We start from the raw sequence: 19,110 nt of genomic DNA, 5'->3' as shown, positions 1-19,110 counted from the left end.
TTGAGTTTTTGAAATTTATCCCCAAGGAGGGGAGAATTTGCCAGGAAGTGCCAGAAGTGTGGGTTTTAGTTCTGCTCGCTGGAGAGCCCGAGATACCACATCTCAGAGTCTCAGGCTTTACCAGGTCTTGTCCTTGGGCCACGGTGGCTCTGAGACCTCACTTTGGCTCCAGAACCTGGAACCCCTTGGGAAGGCATCTGCAACGTCCAATTCCCCCAAACAGGCAACTGGGTCCCTGCAGCAGGGCCAGACCCAGGCGCCTCCTCACCTGGATGCCACAGCCCCCTTTCCCTTCCTCACTCACCTCCCGGGCCCCTGGGTCACCACGCTGCCTCTCTGTCCTGCCCCGGGGATCAGAGGCAAACACCAGCCAGACTCTCCTTATTCATAGCTCAGGGGTTCGTGTGAAAACACCGTCCAGATAAAGAGAGAAGTACTATTTATGCAGTCCCTGAGAAACTGCGCCACCACACACGTGTCAGGACACCCAGCAGGCATCCTGATTCCATTTTGTTGTTATTTTCCTCTGTGAGGCTGCACAGAGCGGGGTCAGCCCAGGCGCCGCACTGCGCATGCTCCGACCCCAAGGCGCTCAGGGCCGGGAGGCGGTGCCCGCGCTCGGCCCCGCCCCTTCCTGCGCAGCATTGGTTTTCTCTGCCCAGGCCCCGCCTCCGCCCTCACCAATCCCATTTCCCGCCAGCCCAGGCCCCGCCCCCGAGCTTCAATCCCCGCCCGGGCCCCGCCCCCGCGCCCCGGACATGCCCAGGCAGCCCTGGTGCCCAGACCACCTTGCCCCCTGCACTGCCAGCTGCTGGAGCTCGGCGCCCTGGGTTTGCGGTGAGTGTCCCGGTGGCTTCCCTCCTGCCCAAGTGCAGGGCTCGCCCTGAGGAGGGCGGCGTCTGCTGCCTGTGGGACACGTGGGACAGTCCAGACCCCAGTGGCCCTGCAGGCTCCCTCACCTCACTGGCCCTGTGGTGCCCGCCCTGCCCCCACCCACCCGCAGGGGCCCAGGTAGGCTCAGGTGTGCTCAGGTGCTCTCAGGTGCGCACACTGTGTCTGGCTTGCCCTGGGTCTTGTGTCCAGGACCCAGTCGCACTGCAGTGACAGAGGCTTGGTGTGGGCACCTGGTAGTCCCTGCGCTGCTACCAGGTGGCCAACACCTTCACGCCATCACTGCCCACGTCCTGCCCTTCCCACCAGCGCCAAGGGGGCCTCCACTCCCCTTTAGTTCCCAAGAAGCTTCCAGAAGCCCCTCCTCGGGCCTCTCCTTGTCGCAAGGCCCCAGCACACTCCTTGTGCAGAATTCTAGGCTCTGTCTTGTTAGAGGCCGGTGGAGAGGACCAGCTGGGGTCCTGGTTACCGAGCTGGGGCTTGTATACACCACACCCCATGGCCTCCACGCACACCTGGCGTGGACAGGCAGCCTCTGAGGGCCGTGCACCCCGGCCCCATCATTCCCAAGTCCGGATACTGCAGGACAGCATCCTGCCCCTCGCACCCCTCACACCGGGCTCCTAACTGTCCAATCTCCGGAGGTTTTCCCTCTCCAGGCCTCGGCCCGGGAGCCGCTCTCTGCCCTGGGAACACAGTGTGTGTGTGAGCACAACTCTGCTTGGTTGGGTCGTCCGTTACCCACGAGGGCCCCCCGTTATCCGCGAGGGCCCCCCATTATCCACCAGGGCCGCCGCTGGGGGAGGTGGAAGGTGAAGCTGCTGAAGCAAAGCGCCTGGTTCTCCACAGGGAACCTGGGAGTCTGAGCGAGGCTCCCCGCCCCGGCCCCGGACAGAAGACGGGTGCTCCCGCGCCCTCCGTGGATTGGACCGGGGCTGGGAACCTTTTCTCTGCCCAGGGCCTGGGGCCATGTATAGCGTCATCCACGGGCTATACACGGCTATCAACTTCTAAGCTGATCCTCCTCACGAAAGGATCAGCTTAGAAGTTAGCCGGCTCTGCTTGGTCAGCCATTTCATCACCTCCCCCCTAATGCCTGGGCAGGCCGGACGTCCCCACCCCTGGGTTACACACGCGGAGGTGCGAAAGTTACCGAGCAGCCTGTGGCACCGTGGGGCGTGGGGGGCAGACCTGCGCCCAGGCGGTGGGCGGTCCTGGGTTAACGCCCGTGGCATTGCCGTGGGGCAGTTCCCCGCAGGCCCCCGCGGGCTGAGGCCCAGGGTTTGCGGGCGGCAGAGGGCTGCCCTGCCGCCTCACTTCCTGGCACTGCTCTCAGTTAGCACGGGACAGCAGGCTGCACTGTGACCGTGGGGCTGGGGGAACCAGGCCTCGGCACAGCCTCCCCACCCGCCCGCCTTCCGCGTGGACGAAGGAGCTAGATGTCACTCTCCGTAGACACTGTGTTAAAAGGCTTTGCCCTCGGAGCCGGCTGACCCTCCGGTAGCGCCTCACTCCTGTCCTGCTGCTGGGACCCTCAGACCTTCCTTGTTCTCTCTGTTTGGGCCTGACTGGCCTCCCGGGGCCTGGTCTGCCCTTTGGGCCCCACGTTCCCCGCGCTGTCCTTCCTGCACACAGAGGAACCGGCCTGCGGGCCTTCCTGCCACTTCTCCTCCAGCCTTTTCTCCAGAACCCAACGCAGCTCACCCTTCTCAGTATTTTTAATAATATACACTTACCAAACTAGGTTTTATGTTTCTTATTGTACTGCGGGAAGCTGCCCATTGCCTTCACTAGCTGAGAGGTGTGGACACGGAACCGTAGGCTGGAGACCTGGAGCTCTGAAAGGTCAGATCTCAGCACCCGCCGTCCAGCGGAGACAATGGGAGCTGAAGCCACTTCCACCTTTTAGTCTCATGTAAATCCCCGCTGATGGGCTGTCATAGCTGTTACTGGGACGGCCTGCCTAAGGCTATGGGTGGATCCCAAACCGAGATAAAAGGGATCTCAAGGCGAGAGCAAATCGGAGTCCTTCCTCTTGAGCTGGGCTCCCGCCTGGCCCCTGATATTCCCAAATTAATACCTTCTAGTCTCTTTCATTTTCGTGCGGCCTTCTCCAGAGCCTGAACCCTGAACCTGAACCCTGAACCACAGGGGACATGGGGGAACACCTCATTGTACAGAGGATATTGAGAAGCCAGTGGTTCAACCACCCAGATTGTCCTGTTTCAACTTCCTGTGTGGGGCATCGGTGCCCTTTTCCAGTCGCGGGTCTTTTCTCATTGGTGAAAAGGAAAGGAAGCAGAACACATTTTCTGAACACTTTCCTCTGGTCATCAGTTACCACCTGTCAGGTCATTGTCACACTTCGCTCTGACCCTGCCTGAGGCCCTTGCCTGGCGTAGACTTCCTCTTCTAAGTCCATGATCCCCGAGGGTCCCGGCTTCCTGTGTGTGTCTCTGCTCACTCCAGGTGGGCACGCTGGGTCTGGGCTCCGAAGGCCCTGAGCTCCGTGGGTCTCTGTTACAGCCCCATTTCCTGGGATGGGAGCTTCTGACTCAGCTACTTTCTGAAAGAGATGGGGTGTTATCATAGAATATGGTTTAAAGAAAATCTGAAAGATGATACAGTCATACACATGAACTACAGTGTCACCATTGAGAGGGAGGGGACTGTATGCCAGTATTTATATACACTGAGTGGCCAGAATATTATAATCTCTGCATGCATAATAATCTGGCCACTCAGTGTATATCCTCTATAAAAAGGGCTAATATGCAAATTGTCCCCTCCATCAGGAGTTTGACCATCAGGCAGGCCAGCCAACTGCCCAGGTCCCCTCCCCTGGCCAGACTGGCTGAACCCCACCCATGCACGAATTCATGCACAGTATACACACCATGTTTCCCTGAAAATAAGACATCCTCCGAAAATAAAACCTAGCACATGGAAAGATAAGACATCCCCTGAAAATAAGACCTAGCGCAACTTTGGGAGAAAAAATTAATATAATACACTGTCTTATTTTTGGGGAAACAGGGTATGTACATACACACACACACACACACACACACACACACACTGAGTGGCCAGATTATTATGCGTTCAGAGATCATAATCATGGTGAATGAGCCACCCACACCCCGTTCTTGGTGTGAAGTGAGTGTGAGTGGTTAATCTGAAGGGTGTGTGTTCAGGAGGCCGCTGCCCTTGGTTAATGTTGTCCCTATTCTGCTGGCGCTGGAGGCCTGCCTGGGCACAGGGAGACTCAGAGTTGTAGACAAAACCCTGCGGAGGTATGTCCTGCGACATGTGGGTGACAGCCACGTGCCTGCTGGTCAGTGGAAAGGGTCTAGCTTTCCTTTGACTTAGGAAAGTTAACGGTGATGGAAAGCTTCCGCAGGAGGCGGTAGGTTTGGGGAAGCCATGTATGAATATATAGACTGCAGTGAGTAACTGCTCTTTCGGTGGCTGCCTAAGTGACCTGTCTAAGAAGAGGACTGAATCGTGTTTGTGACCTTTTGTAACCTTTGAAGGAATCCGAGCGGTCCGGGCTGCTCTGGCTCCCGTGTAAATCTGTCACAGGGTGTCTTGCCAAAGAGCACGGTCCCTGGAAGAGAATCCCGTCTGGGGCTGCCCCCCTCCTGTCTGCTCCAGCCAATCGGCTAACGAGGCTAGCCCGGGGGCCGCAGACACTGAGACTTGTGTGTTTGTGTGTGTGTGTGTGTGTGCGCTTGTATCACGAGTTGTTTTCTTTCAGACTGAGGGACAGCGGAAGGAGTGGGTGTCTCCAGGGAGGGAATAAGCTCATTTGGCCTGTGATGCAGCTGCGGTAAAACCAGTTACACATCCGACAGACACGTTTCCTCACGGCTGTCACATTTGTTTCTGTGCGTGTACCTGTGTAACCACGGAAGGAACTGTGCGAGGGCTCTCCACGCCGCCTGTGTTCACTGTGCTACTTGGGAAATTTTCTTGTTAGAATAATTTCCTGCCCGGATCGCTTGTGAAGTCAGCGGAGTATCCAGCCCTGGCGCTATGGCCCATTCCCAGAAGTCCAGGGCCAGCCGCGATGTGCCGTCCACCAATGGCGTCGCTCGGGAAAGCAGGCACTTGTTAAATCTATTTGTTTTTATGATAGACATCGATCTGCCCGTCGCAATAATGCATTTATGGGCATTTTTCTGCAAGCGCAGCGCTGGTGGCAGTTTTTACTGACAAATTGAGTCGTATGGATAGCAGTTTAAGGAACTCCCGCCTTTTGGACAGACTGGGCTGTTCCCGCACCGCCTGCTCAGAGGCCTGGAGACGGGAAGAGGGTGAGCTGCGCCTCCGGCAACAAAGGGGATCGGACGTTTCAGTGTTGAAGTGTAATTGATCAGTGGTAGTTACTTGTCATTTCTTTGAAAACTTTTAGCTGAAGTTGACTCCCGAGTCAGAAGGACTGAACGCAGGGACCACTTTCCGACGTTGACCGTCTCTGGTGTCATTCCTGAAAGCCACCCCTGGACCGGGGGACCTGTCGCTCTCCTTGGAGTGGAGTGGGCTGGCCATGAGCATAGGGGATTGGCGTCTGCGCCCTGCTGGCATCAGAATTCCCAGGGCGCTGCTGGGAAACATAGGTTATTGGCAGACCTGCCGGGTCAGGAGTGGGAACCTGAGCCTCTGCCTGCTCCCCAGGAGGGCCTGGCGGACCCTGAGGTCGGAGCACCTGCCTAGTGTGGCCCGGAGGTAGGGCTCACCCCCCAAACAGGCTCCGAGCTCCCCTTCCAGAAGGATCTATGCTCAGGGGACTGTGCGCGTGGATCTGGGTGCTTGGTTTTGTAACTCCTCGGGAACGGGTGAATCTCCGCAGATTGCAAACCCAGCATGTAAGCACAGCGTCACGGTCTTCGGGCGTGTGGTTCTGACAGAAGGTGCAGATGCTACCAGAACTTCGGCGTGAGTTTGGCAGGGACAGCCATGTGTGTTTCCCCACCCCCATCTTCCCTTTTCTCTCTCGCTTGGTAGACACACTTTCATGGTCTGAGGTGAGGGTTCACGTCCAGCTACACACCTGGATACGTTTTCGTGTTCTCAGTGTGTAAGAGCCGGGGATGTGAGGGGAGAGCATGGAGAGGGTCTGGTGATGCCGTTTGCTAGTTGGGTGACTTGGGGCAACTGTTAACCCCCAGCTGCCTCACTGTTGGATGGAGGTGATCATGCTTTTCTGTCCACCTGGACAGGTAGAAGTACGTGGGATAAGAAATAGAAATTTCTGATGTATGAATTACTGTCTGGATAGAAATCTTAGTTTGGAACCACAGTCCTGTAAAAAGGATGAAACTGTAAGTGGAAAAGGGTGAGGAACCAACTAGAACCCTTGTCTCTCTCCAGTCCAATCAGCATCCTTATTTCCCTCCAGTCCAATCAGCACCCTTGTCTTCCTCTGGTCCAATCAGCACCCTTGTCTCCCTCTGGTCCAATCAGCACCCTTGTCTTCCTCTGGTCCAATCAGCATCCTTGTCTCCCTCTGTTCCAATGAACACCCTTGTCTCCCTCAGTCCGACAGCATCCTTTTTCAGATTCACACATAGCCCAGCCCCTCATCTGGGTCAGTGTCCACGGGGTTCAGAGCGCAGCCTCTGGGAACAGAGCTTCGGTTTGGACCTGGTTCCACTCGTCACTATCTGTGACCTTGAGTAAAGTCACTTAATCTTCCAAGCCTCGGTTTCTCCAAAATTCGACCGCTGGCACGGCCATCCATGAAGCTGCTGTGGGACACTGGGAGGGTCACACCTGCGGTTCATGCCAGACTCGGCACAGGGCGAGTCCTGAATAGTCACTGTTGACGTTTGTTAGTTCGGAGTCACAGAACCATGTTGGGTGGAGGCAGGGATGGGGTCCCGGCTACTGTGATTCCAGGGATTCACGGACCCTGTTTGGTCCGGAGTGTGACGTAGCTCGGTGCTAATTGGCTGGGTTTCTAAGGCCCTTTTGTGTCTAAGGAGGTGGTTTTCTCTGCTGTGTCTGTTTCCACAATGGACGTTACTGAGAGCTGCCAGCGCGCTGGTCTCAGGTGCTTTCCGCTCGGGGCTCTGTTCCGAGCGCTCAGGTGTGCCAGGCCGCTGACAGGCAGGCTTCGGCGCGTCTCCCAGCGGGCACTGCCAGTCTGACAGCCCCAGCCCCAGCCCCTGCTTCTGGAAGGCTTGACATTAATCGTCTGTTAAATCGGAAGGCCTTCCCAGAGGACCAAACACAAAACCTGACACTGTGACGGTGGCCGGGAACCAGCAGTGACACCGGCATGGTGACAGGATTCCCCCATGTGTGACCGCTCACGCCACAGTGTGGGGGTCACGTGGCCCATCAAGTAGGCTTTGTGGAGACTAGAACCTCTACGATAGCTGTGTGTGTGTGTGTGTGTGTGTGGGTGTGTGTGTAAATGGGTCTTATTTGGGGGCATCTCTTTACCTTCATATCTGGATGGGCCTGGTAGAGTTACTCAAGCTCCAGAAGGTTCTGGCCGGTGTGATCATGATATTGCTCATAGTGACAGGTATGGAAGGCTTCCTGTGCTGGCTGCCTTCACAGACCGACTTACCCCGTCCTCACGCTCTGTGCGCGGGCCCCCCCCCCCCCCCCCCCCCCCCGCCCTGACATAGTCACCATCAGCATCCCGGTTCGGCCTGGGAGGAGACTGGCCCTGGGCAGGTGAGTGACCTGCATGGCCCCCGGGGACCGGAGGAGGGCTCTGCGCCCAGCCAGGTGGATTCCCAACCTTGTGAAGCCTTTTCATGGCCCAGCAGGCCAGGCCGCCTTTGTCATGTGACACCGGGAGCCCTGGAGGTCCTTGGGGCAGGATGTGGCAGAGATAAATGCACACCTGTGTTCAGTTACTTTTTTTGATACCAGTGTGACCGGGCATTATCCTTGGCATCCTGGGGAGAGCAGCGCCCCCACATGTGCCCTGCTGGAGGGTGCTGAGGGCGGGCCACTCCAGTGAGGGGCTGGGCACAGTGAGACCAGCCCTGTGGCCTTGCCCTTCATGGAGAGTGTTCATACACACCCCTCCTTGTTGGAGGGGGCGGGGCTCGTGTGAGGGTGGGTGCCAGAGGAAGGAGGTGGAGCATCCCGAGTGCCAGCCGCGTGGGTGTGGGTGGTCATGGTCTGGTGTTGGCAGGAGTCCCCACTGACCTGGGCTGGGGTCAGGGATAAGGCACGTGGACGTCTGTGAGCCTGTGCCTGCACCCCAGTATCGCAGACCTTGGTGCACTCAGCAGTGGTCAAAGCCAGGCGCAGAGAAGCTCCTAGAAGTGGCGCTTCCGGGTCCCGAGGCCCTGACCTGGTCACCAGCTCCAGGGCGTGCGGGTGCGGGATGCGGGATGAGGGGGTCGGAGAGGGGGCGGAGCTGGGCACCTGATCGGAGGGAGGGTCGCAGCCTTTGCAGCTGCTCCTCTGAGTGAGGCGCCACCCCCCAGCGGGACCTCCGGGCAGGCTGGCGAAGAAGAGGGATGATGTATTTCCCAGAGTCACTCAGTTTCGCCAGCTCGCCCAGGGACAGCCCGGCGTGCTCTTCTTTACTGTGCGGGGGAATCTGTTTCTGTCAGGCTGTCAGCATCCGAGGGCCGTCCAGGCAGATGGATGCGCTGAGCTCCGGGCGTGTGTGCTGGCGGCCACGTTCCCACACCACCCGTGCCCGTTCCTGCGGCCGTGGTGCCAGCAGTTTGTCCGGACGTGGGACTCTAGATGCTTCTAGAACAGGGTCCGGGCGGCTGGGGTGCTTTGTCACCCTCCGTGATGCCTCCCTGTCCCCTGGCTGGTAGCTTGAATCCACAGGAGATGGAGCCATAATTAGTTCAGGGGCGTTTTTTCCTACAAAAGTATAGGCTCAAAGGCATCCTCTTAGCTTTTAAAAACATGTGTTTACTTCTGCCGCTGGTGCGATGAGAGCACCGCCCGGAGTCCTGTTTCATTCCCCGGGGACCGAGGTCAGGTGGCTGGGCGCGGCCTTCCCCGCTCTGCTGTCCCCCAGGGAGGCCCGCAGAGGTCCCGCCTCTCTTCCCTTGGGGACTCTCCTCCTCTGAGGGCTGGGGTTTCTCCTTCGGGCCCAGCTGCCCATCTAACGCAGGATGGGTTCCGGGAGGGTTAAATGCGTCCTCTTTTCTGTGGCCCTGAGCACGTGTTCCAGTAGGTTCCGTGCCTAAGCGTGTGCCTGGCGATCCTGTGGGAACTCCCGGTGACGCACGGGGAACCCGGGTCACGGCTGCGCGTTCCCGATCCGGGCTGGCTGCCGGGTGCTCGTTAGCACCTGCTCTCTGTTCCGGGACAGGACGCCGGCCCCAGGCGGCGGGCCTTTACCTGTCTGCAGGGTCACCTTCGGGAAGCCGCTGGGAAGGGGCACGTCCTCCGCCTTGGGCCAGGCCCTCCGTTCACCCCTCAGACTGGGGCTGCCCTGGGGGTGCAGAGCAGAGCGCCTGTGGCTCCAGATGTAGACTGTGAGTCTTCACATCCGTCTCATCCCTCCGCCGCCGGGAGGGAGCTGCAGGCTGCAGCCCGGTGACCTCCGTGGCTTTGGCCTCGTGTGTCCATGCAGCGGCTTCCCGCCTCTGTCCCCGAGGGCACCGGCCCAGCCTCCTGGGGATGCTGACCTGCGCCAGACCCAACGGGGCATCACCGGGAGGCCCCGGGCATGGCCGCGTGGCACCCGGTGCACGGGTGAGTCACTTCTCGCTCCCCCTCCTTCCACTGAATTGCAGGCCCGGGTCCAGACCTGCTCCAGGGAAGCCCTCCTTCCCGCCAGGTCCCGATGGAATGAGCCTCAGAGGCTCATCCTGACTCCAGCCCAGAGCCCCCACCTCCGGTCTGCCACGTTCTCTGGAGGAGAGGAGTGTGCACAGAGTGTGCTCTGAGAGCGAGTGGGGAGGAAGCCTTCTCGGGGCCCCTCGCACTCCGTGGGGGGCCCCACCAGCTCTCCGCCCTGGTGTCTCTCCCAGTCCTCCCGCTTCTCAGCTCCTCCAGCAGCCTCTTCAGCCCCAGAATGTCCCCTCCCCGGGGCCCCATCCCACCTCACTGAGTTTCCGCTCTACTTGCGTGCCTCCATCTCTCGCCGCAGGAAGTCCCCGCTAGCAGCTCTCCGGGGCCTGGTGTGGCTGGCACTGCGGGGAGGCCCAGCGGAGGATGCAGACACAACCAGCTGCGGACTCTCTGAGCCCCTGGCCCCAGGGGTGCGGGAAAGGGAGGCAGCGGGCCAGGCAGGGGCCTCCTAGGGGGCCCTGGACGCGACCAGGCCAGGTGCTCTTCTGGAGCTGGGGACGTGCCCGAGTGCACCGAGGTCTGATGGGAAAAGGTGGGGTGAGGGGAGAGACCAGCGGAGGCCTGAAGCTCGGGCAGGGGGAGGGAGCCGGTCTGGACGTTTGGTTGGGATGTTTTTATTGGTTGATTTTTTTCTCTCGAGGTGTGTCAGTTCAGTCGCTCTCCTGCCTGGACCAGGAGCAGCACGTGGGCATCCTAGCGGACACCACCTAGAATGCTAAGGCCAGTGCATGCCGCTTCCTGCTTTTCTTGCTAAGATGTCTGGGAAGTTCGGGAGGTCTCTGTTGAGTTGGGGACCTAGACATTTCTCACGGGACGCTGCTGGCCCACATCTGACCCTCACTGGCCTGCGTTACATCCGTGGCCTTGATGGGTGTCATGTGGAAGTAGGCGGGGCTGTATTTACCTCTGCACCGGGCTCCAGGCCAGCAGGCCCGCGGCACGCAGCAGGCATGCAGGGATTTCTGGGGTTGTTGCAGATGCATAGGTTGTTAGCTTTACCTAAGGATGCTGCCATTCCTGACGTCCTCTGTGCCCATGGCCCTAGGGCCCATGGACCTGCCTCGGGCCCACCCGTGGCAGGGAGACTGGTCAGCGCAGAAGCTCAGGTCCCTGGCGAGAGGATGCACCTTGGTCCTCGCCGTGCCATTAATATTGAAAAGGTGGATTTGCATTCTCAGTTCCGTTTTACTTATTTATTTACCAGCGCGGCTATGTTTGTTGTTTAATTCCATAGCGAGAGTCTCTAAGAATATGATTAACCTTGAGGGTCATCTCATAATGTAATTATTAATGATTGATTCCGTGTATCCTTGAGATCGATGAGCGGCAGGCACGCCAGTGTGGCGTGCGGCGGGGCTGGAGCCCGCCCCTCTCCTCCGTGTGGTCCTGTGACAGCAGCAGGACCAGTTTATTACCCAGAACAGGTTTGATGGCTCTGAAGTGTATGATTCGTTTGATATAATTATCGTGATATGTGGTGTTTCCTTCGGTGACTGGTGCTAATACGGCCGGTGGTGCTAACGCCTCCTGCCACTAATGGCCAGGGCAGGGGGGTGTCGTAATTGATCTTCCTGGGAGTGCTGTAATGGGAAAACAACCCAGGCTGTTTGAAGTCTATTTTACAAGTGTGCATGGGGCCTTGGGGATGTTATATTGAAAAACCCAATTGTACAGTTACCATGGGAACCCAATTAGAATAGATTGCTAGATTTTTTTTTGTGTGTGTGTGTCTTTCATCTTGACCAAAAATCTAATGTATTTTAAATGTTTTCATATGGAATTGGATTCAGACACTGACTTGTTCTTTGTTTTTTTCTCTCTTGTTTCCAACCCTAAGCAGAAATAGTGATAAATTCTGTGATGGAGCTTTGTGGGGAAGTCTGCAGAGATTTAATCAGACTTCTGTGGAGAATTGGTACCAGTGGTGGGAGAGGCGGAAGTGGTGGGAAGCATTTAAAAGACGGGGACCTCGGTCTTTGCTTCTTATGGCCCATGGGGACCCGCATGTGTCTCCCGGGGTGCTCTGGGGGGGATGATAGCTGTGTCCATATCGCACCGCCATGCACACACCTGAGGAAATAGGAATGGTGTCCACAGTCCAGCGGATGGCTCTCACAGGTGTCTACAGGCGTGTAAGAGGTGCCGATGGCCAGAACTGCCGTGCTGGTCGCCGAATGCTTCCCCATGAGCAGTGTGTGACTTCCGTTGTGTGGAAATGCCCACATCCCCTCAGTGGCCTCGACTCTGGAAGTGCTGAGGACATACAAGGTCTTGGTTTACATGTATCCACACACGGTACGGTGGTGAGACCAACCCCTTTTGCAATCTCAGTTGTTTTCTTGAAGTTCTGAAAGTTTCTCTCGGCATAAGATTCAGTCTCTGGCTGGTCAAGTCCCGTTGCTGTGTACTAGTTGTCACATGACATGTCCAGGCCACGTCAGTGTTCTTATGGAATGCCACCTCCGTGGTATTTACTGTATCAACTTGGTTTTCCCTATGCGGTTTTTCCTTTTCCTTCTCCCTTCTTTCTTTTCTCTCTTTCTCTCCTTTTTTTAAAGTCATGTTGTTTGATGCACACGAAAGGATGTGAGTTTTGGGTAAATTATAAAATGAACATGGTAATCAGGACCCTGTCCACTTAGCATTGCTGTAAGCCATTCACATCAGCAGTCCATGGACTTCATCTCTGTGAGCCCTCCCCTGTGTCTCCACCCCCCCCCCCCCCCCCCCCCGGTTATCAATGTCTGTTTATCCTCTTGCTTTTCCATTGTGTCTGGTCTGCACTTCTCTGTTCTGTTGCCAGGCACTTGGATTGTTCCCGGCTTTGGCTGTCACCTCGGCACCGGTGATCGCTCTGTACGCTGCTCCTGTGCACACTTGTCACAGTCTCTCCTGGGGGTATGCACACTCAGGGCACCGTCATTGCACTGCCGGCGTTCTTGTTACAAGACAACACTGCTTAGTAAGAATGGTCGGAGCAGATCAGACTCCTGCGGGTTGTGGGTGTGCTCACCCAGACTTGGAATTACTTAACGGTGGCCAATGTTGGGTAGAAGCTAGTGTCGCCTTGTGATGTTACCATGCAGTTCTCTGAGCACCAGTGAGGTTGAGCACCTTCTCATGGTGCCGTTCGTGATTCCTCGGCTGCGGAATGCCTGTGCGTAAGCCTGTATTGCAGCTGGTGGTCCGTGTCTTCCTGCTTTATGGCAGTGTGTTATCCATTCTGGACCCTGTTCCCGGTCAGTTACACAGGCTTCAGGGATGTCCCAGCTGGGGGCTTACTTTTTCTTTTCCTTTGCATTCTTAGGCAGACAGGAGTTGTTAATTTTCATATAGTCGGAACATAATTGCATTTATGATTCTTTTGCTTTTTGCTTCTGTTTCCATACTAATATGATACTACGCTGTACTGATGACATAGCTGTAGGCCACTTTTAAGTCCCCACATTGCAGTCATACAGGTTTCAGAATCTGTTTGTCAAATTCTTGGGAAAGGCCTTTGGTGTTTTGATTGGAGGCACTCGGATCTATAGGTGGATATGGAGAGAATGACATCTTTAAAAAACATTTTATTGATTGATTTGAAAAGGAAGGGAGGGAAGGAGGGAGGGAAGGAGATTTGTTGTTCCACTTGTTTATGCATTCACTAGAGGCCCGATGAATGAAATTCGTGCAAGAGTAGGCCTTCTTTCCCCAGCTGCTGGCAGGGCTTCCCTCTGGCACCTGAGACCAGGGCTTCCCTTTCAGCCCTGGCTTTGTCCGGAAGGCCGCCCAGAAGGGCCTCTGGTCTAATTAGCATATTACACTTTTGTTATTATAGATTGGTTGGTTCCAGTATGTGCCCTGACTGGGGTGAACTTGCAACCTTGGGTATCAGGATTTGATGCTCTAACTGAGCAACCCAGCCAGGGTCTGGGAGAATGACATTTTTACGGTATGACTCTTCCTCTTCAAGGATATGCTCTCTACACACGTTTACGTAGGTCCTCTTCGGTCTCTCAGGGTTAGTCACTTCACTGTACTGTTTCCTCCGGGTCCTTCCTGGGGTGTCTGTTGTTAGGGTTAGATTTCTTTTTGATTAGTATAGAAAATGCGGTTGATATTTTTTGTGTGCTCATCTTCTATCTAGTTCCTTGCTTAATTCTCACTCTGATTTTAACATACTCTGTGTATATTCTTAGGTTTTCTATGTAAGCCAAGCATGTCCAACTCAAAGGCTAACACTGGCCAAATAAACAAGTCATGTGGCCTGCAGGCTGCGAGTTTGACATGCTTGAAGTACACCATCACTTCACCAACGAATGAGAAGTTTGCTTCTTTCCCTCTCCTCGGGTGGTCATGGATTTCTTCTCCTGAGCGTGTTGTGCTGGCTAGGATGTCCAGCACCATGCTCAGCGCAGATGTGGAGATAATTAACATACTAACCGTGTTACTTATTCTAAAGAGGAAGATGCTAATGTCCCACTGCCAGAACCAATGCTTGCTGCAGGCTTGTGGTGGAACGTTCTCTTCTGGTTGTCCGAGAAAAAATGTAAAGTCATTAATGGCCTTTGAACTTTATTAAATGATTTTTCTGCATCAATTGAAATTGATGTGATCCCCACACCCACGCCTGTTAGTGTGGATAAATACTCTTATAGATTTATTAATGGTAAATCATTTTTGAATTCTGGGTTGAACCTTACTTGGGTCACTAAGCACTATCTTCTAATCAGCTGTGAGACTAGGCTTCGGGGTTTTTTGTTGTTGTTTAGGATTTTTCTCAATTGTGCTTATGAATGAGATTGGTCTATTTTTCCCCTTTTTCATAGAGTCCTCATCTGATTTGAGTTTCAAAAATAAACTGACTTCATAGAGTAGGCTGAGCATTCTCTATTTTATGTTCTCTATAAGAATTTATATTAAATTGATCTTTTCTTTGAACATTTAGTAGATTTTTGTGTATATTATATAACCTGGTATTTGTGGGAGTCTTTTTAAACTGTTGATTTAATTGCTCTTGTAGTTATCAGATTATTTATTCTTTAGCTCGAGTTAGGTTAATTATATTAAGCCAGGTTTTCAGTTTTTTGAGGTGGAAAATTGTTCTTAGTTTTCTCATTATGTTTTAAATCTCTGTAATTACATTCCCTATTTTCATTCCTTGTACAGTTTATTTTTATGTTCTCTCCTTTTCAACTTGGTCGGTCTCACGAGATGTTTGCCTATTTTTGTGGTATTTAGGAACCCACTGTAGTCTATTGTGTCTTAGATTTACAGCTAGCTCCCTGGTTGATATATGTCACTTGTTTTGAAAAATTCTGGACTTATTTCTTTATATTATTGCTCTTCTTACCCACTCCTCTTCCCTGGTTGGACTACTTGGGGGAGGGTTGTTCTGGTGACTGTCCCTTGGAGCTTTAATGCTCTGTTTTTGTTTTTGTTTTTTTCCATTCCTTCTCTCTTTCTGTGCCCCAGTTTGGATATTTTCTGTTGCTCTGTCTCTTGGGTCACAAATCCTGTTTTCTGCTCTGTCCTATAAATCTTATCTAGTGAGTTCTGAATATCAAATTTTGTGCTGATTGTACTAGGATCGCCATTTCATATTTTAATATGTATTTCAATTCTATATTTAACATTCTGCACTGTCTCATTCGTTTTGTCTGTCTTTTCCTCTTATTTTTAAACAAATCATCACTATTATTTTAAAGTTCTTGTCTGCTAACACCGGTGTCTTGGACACCCATTTTTCTGCTTGTATTTTCTGTTCTCCCTTCTCTTGATTGTGAATTACAGGCACACACGTGCATACGCACAGCACATGCACACTCACACATGTAGGGCAATAACTTGTACACCTAGACTAGTCAGTATTTTGCATTCGGCTTCTTCCCCTAACCTGGTCCCAAGTGCTCATTGAAATCTTTGCTGACATTGGTCCTGAGACAGCGTGGTGGCCCACTCCAAGAGCTAACATTCTTTCATTGTAGAAATTTAGGACGGTGTCATATCTGAGGATCTGTTCTAAAGAATTAATTAAAATTTTGTGCACAGAGATGCTTAATACAGTGTTTTTTGAGGACTAAACTAGGTTGGGAAGACTTTTGAAGTCTTAGGGAGAAATTGTTAACAGCCATTCAGCTGCCTCGGTTCTGGGATGCATCTCTGATCACGGGTCGCCCGCGGTGTTATGGTCATTTATTCAGGTGCTCTGGCATTCAAAGCACCATCTGCCTGCTGCTCGTCAGGCTCCTGGGTGGGGTGTGTTTGGGTGTATGTGTCAGGGTATGTGTCTGGGTGGGTGTGTTTGGGTGTATGTGTCAGGGTATGTGTCTGGGTGGGTGTGTTTGGGTGTATGTGTCAGGGTATGTGTCTGACTCTGAGTTGGCCAGACACGACCCTGACCGTGAAGCTTAGGCTCACGGTGGGCGGCAGTGGCTGACATGCCCAGGACCACGCACTCGCTTTGGTTGCTTTGTGGCCGGGCTCCTGGTTCATCTGTGACATCCTCCGACCTCCTGGGTCTCCGTGTCCCTGAGACTACAGCGACAGGGCCGGCCAGCACCGTCAGCATGACCTGTGGCAAGGATAGAATGTCCTGTGTCTGTGCTGCCCAGGAGGTCGCCCCTGGACACACGCGGCGGCTCGGCACTCGCAATGTGAGGGGTGCATCTTGGTACCTGAATTTTTCATTCTGCTACGTCCTAATTCAGTTAAGTGTAAGCAGGTAACTCCACGTGACTGCATTGGAGAATGCTGGTCTGGGTGGGCTGTTGGCTTACGGCAGAGGTCGGCAAACCGCGGCTCGCGAGCCACATGCGGCTCTTCGGCCCCTTGCGTGTGGCTCTTCCACAAAATATCACGGCCATGGTGAGTCTATTTTGAAGAAGTGGCGTTAGAAGAAGTTTACGTTTAAAAAATGTGGCTCTCCAAAGGAATTTCAATCGCTGTACTGTTGATACTTGGCTCTGTTGACTAATGAGTTTGCCGACCACTGGCTTAGGGTACTGAGTGGACTTGAGAGTTCTTTCCGCTTCAACATTTGGTTTCCTTTGCTTTTATTTGTATTCATTTATCACCAGGGCTTTGAGTGTTAGATTTTCTTTGTGTGTGAGCACATCATACACCATTCCTTCTCTGTGCTGTGCCATGGAAGAGGAATAGGCTCCTGAGAACACAAAGTGGGCGGGTTAGGGAAGGGCGAAGGTCTTGTAGGGAACTGTCTTGTGTTGCAAAACCATGGACGTGACTCGGACATGGTGACACCACCCCCAGACCCTGTCAGCTCTCCGATTCTCCATTTACCAGGGTTCGGCATTTTGACAAAATCAACAGCTTACATGTATGGTTCAGTTTCCTGTGACCAGTCGTTGTTTGTCAATAAAGCTAATTTCTTGTTGAATCTGTGGTACACATCACATACCTGAGGCTCACAGATCTCTCGGTCCTCCGGGTCGAGGCCAAATAAATGTGGTCTGTGAGGCGGCTTCGGGCAGGCGTTTTCTACGGATCTTAAAAATACCCGCTTTGTAAAACTGGGTTAAGTTATTTTAGAAACTATAAATAGCCGCTCGGTAATTGGGCGTTGGGGTTTATTTGTGAGAGCGGAGTGCTTATTAAAGTTCAGCGCGCCTCCACCCCACGGAGCCGGGCTTTTATAGGCCAAGTGATGAGACTCGCTCTGCCTGGCTCGCGGCTTATGACTTGCGAGGGGTGATGGATGGCCCGCTGAACGTGCAAGTTCCCGGCCTGCCTGCAGAGCAGGGAGATTCTCATTTCTTCCCATCCCGCCCCTTCCCAAATTCTGGAGCCTTCCGCTATGACCCTGACCTCCCCGTATCGCACCGTCGGAGGGGAGAGATGATAACACGGACATGCCTCGCTGTCAGGCGGCGATGGGATTGGGTCTGTCTCCGGCTTATCTCCTGCCGCCAGGACCCGTCTCCCCTTTCCCTGGGCAGAGCGGCTTCACGTGGCGAAAATGACACCAGGACTTCCCCGGGCTGTGTGTTCCCGCTGACACATCCCTGCGCCTGGTCGCGGAGAATGTAATGACATTCCCAGAGGCCCCGCAGGACGCTTTGGGGTCTCCCCGGTCCGGCAGGATGGCGCTGGCAAGATTGATGCTGCCCTGTGAGTCCCCGGAGGTCTGCGTGGTGCCAGTGGGACGCGGCGGGCACGGAGACAGAGGCTGCGCCGTGCGCTGCTGGCCGCCTGGAGTCTCCCTCTTAGCCAGATGCTCCCCGTCTTTAAGGAAAGAAAACCGATCACTTACTTCTCTGGGATCAAGTGTGCTTACAAACGGGAAGCCGTTTTATAAATATTTAAGGAAATGCAAGTGTCTGGAATTTTCATTGTAGATAATCTTCCTCCAGCAACCCCCCCGCCCCCCCCCAAGCTGCTGTCCTGCTGCCTCACCGCCCACCTTCCCTGGGTGCGTGAAGCAATGCGTTTCACAGCGTGTGGGAGGTGGACAACGCCCAGGGCAGGGAGAGGCTGCTGTTACAACAAGATGGCACCGGCTCAGGCACAGCATTTCAGTTACATTTAAATATATTTTATTGTTTTTTTTACAGAGAGGAAGGGAGAGGGATAGAGAGCTAGAAACATCGATGAGAGAGAATCATCGATCAGCTGCCTCCTACAACCCCCCCCTCCCCCCACTGGGGATGTGCCCGCAACCAAGGTACATGCCCTTGACCGGAATCAAACCTGGGACCCTTCAGTCCGCAGGCCGACGCTCTATCCACTGAGCCACACCGGTTTTGGCTTCAGTGAAATCTTAACATGTGTTGTTTTCCTGGGCGAGCTGCAGGCTCTGGCTTCCTTTACGAACATGTCTGATCGCACTCCGTCAGACAGGCAGAGTCCGGGATGGTTCTGATGCCCGGTGTCCTGGTGCGTCTGGCGGAAATGCCGCCACAGCGGAGCGGGGCCTGCTTCGGGTGAACTCGTGCGCAGTCCGCGCCTCTCCTCGGCCGGTGCCTGCGCTTGGGGAGCGGTCCCCTGTGCTGGCGTCTTTCTCCTCCTCTGGGGCGGGAGCGGCAGGAGGGCAGAGCTGGGAGCGGAGACCCTCGGCGGGCTCTGATTTTAAGCCGGAGGAGACGCGCTGTGTCTGATTTGTAATGTGAAGAGAGCTGCCGGCCCGCTGACACTGACCCAATTTATGATCCGTGTAACCTTTTTCTTCCCGACCCCTGCTCCCGTGCCCTCCCATCCTGCATCCCTGCGCCCGGTGGCTCAGCCGTGAGCACGGAGCATCACGGTTCCCAGTCCCGAGGCCACCAGGGCTTTCACTGAGCAGGTGAGTGCCCTTCTGCCCGCAGGGAGGGACCATGAGGGCCCCACCGAGCTTCTTGGCCTCCGGCCCCTCTCCCTGCTCCTCTCCCCGGCCCCTCTCCCCGCTCCTCTCCGTGGACAGAGGGCCTGGTACCTGCTGTGACCCAG

General features: G+C 54.6%; 1 protein-coding gene across 1 annotated transcript in view; it reads left to right on the top strand.

Moving 5' to 3' along the window:
- Positions 1–740: 740 nt before the first annotated feature.
- Positions 741–19,110, top strand: part of MGMT (O-6-methylguanine-DNA methyltransferase) — a 156,455-nt gene continuing 138,085 nt past the window's right edge. Inside the window, exon 1 of the mRNA XM_084904634.1 lies at positions 741–837. The gene's annotated coding sequence lies outside the window, so the exon portion shown is untranslated. The remainder of the gene's footprint in view (positions 838–19,110) is intronic.

The sequence above is a fragment of the Pipistrellus hanaki genome (genome assembly GCF_964339955.1).
Source record: "Pipistrellus hanaki genome assembly, chromosome: 14".
In the NCBI taxonomy this organism is placed as follows: domain Eukaryota; kingdom Metazoa; phylum Chordata; class Mammalia; order Chiroptera; family Vespertilionidae; genus Pipistrellus; species Pipistrellus hanaki.
The sequence above is the reverse complement of the archived record's forward strand: the minus strand, read 5'-3'. Positions and strand labels throughout refer to the sequence as shown.